The 1,325-nt window shown below is 41.9% G+C and overlaps 1 pseudogene; it reads left to right on the top strand.

The window, feature by feature from the left end:
• The first annotated feature begins 962 nt into the window (after positions 1-962).
• Positions 963-1,109, top strand: LOC123950233 (annotated as a pseudogene).
• The last annotated feature ends 216 nt before the right edge of the window (positions 1,110-1,325 follow it).

The raw sequence follows: 1,325 nt of genomic DNA, 5'->3' as shown, positions 1-1,325 counted from the left end.
TGGATCAAGGGCTTCTCCTTTGACTCTCATCACTACCTGAACTTAGCACTAAGCCTGCTCTATCGTAACGGCCTGTAACACCCTCTAGATTGGAAGCCTCGTGAGAAACTGGGGTGATGTCTGAATTGCTCATTCTTATTCCCAGTGCCTGGCAGATGGTGGATGGTCAGTGTGTTTTACTGGATGAGCAAATGCGATCACATCCATTTTTTTCAAAAAAAAACTTTTAAAGTCTTTATTTATTTATTTGACAGACAGAGATCACAGGTAGGCAGAGAGGCAGGAAGAGAGGAGGAAGCAGGCTCCCTGCCGAGCAGAGAGCCCGATGCAGGGCTGGATCCCAGGACCCTGAGATCATGACCTGAGTCGAAGGCAGAGGCTTTAACCCACTGAGCCACCCAGGCGCTCCTCAAATTTTTTTGGTTGCACTTGATCTTAGCCAAAAAGCCAAGAAGCGATTCAGTTTTCTTGTTGGAGTAAAATACGCATAATATAAAATTTAGCCATCTTAACCAATTTTAAGTGTACAGCTCGGTGGTACTAAATACATTCATAACATCGTGTAACTGTCGTCGCCATTCGTCTCCGTAACTCTTTCTATCTTGTAAAACGGAAACTCTAATACCCATTAAACACACACGCTCCTTTTCTCCAGTCTCTGGCAACCACCATTCTACTGTCTCTACGATTTTGACAACGCTAAGTATTTCATATACGTGAAATGATGCAGTACTTATCTTTTTGTGACTGGCTTGTTCTACTCAGCACAGGGTCTCCAAAGTGCGTCTATGTTGTAGCGCGTCACAGAATTTCCTTCCTTTTTAAAGCTGAATAATATTCCATGTGTACACGTCACATTTCAGTGACCCATTCGTCTGCTGAAGGGCACATGAGTTGCTTCTATGTTTTAACTATTGTAAACAACGCTGCTATGAACACGGGTACACAAAACATCTCTTCCAAAGACCATAATTGCAAGTCATTTCTATAGTTTGTTACTAGACAAGTTTCTCCGAATGTGTAGACTCCCCAAAACCTTGAGGAGGAGGCAGGAAAAGAAATCTCTTCCTGACCCTGCTTTCAGTTCTTCCGGATGGATATCCAGAGGTGGAATTGCGGACCATACGGTAAACCTATTTTTTATTTTTGGAGACACGGCTGTGCTCTTCTGCGGTCAATGGCTATACAGTTTCACATTCCCACCAACAGTGCACGAGAGTCCCAATTTTTCTGCATCCTCGTCAATATATTGTTTTCTTTTTCTTTCTGTTTCTCTTTTTTATTTTTTTTATTTTTTTTTCCATTTTATTTATTTTTTTTGGCGT

Source organism: Meles meles, chromosome 8 (assembly GCF_922984935.1).
Source record: "Meles meles chromosome 8, mMelMel3.1 paternal haplotype, whole genome shotgun sequence".
NCBI lineage: Eukaryota > Metazoa > Chordata > Mammalia > Carnivora > Mustelidae > Meles > Meles meles.
This window is presented reverse-complemented; position numbering and strand designations above follow the sequence as displayed.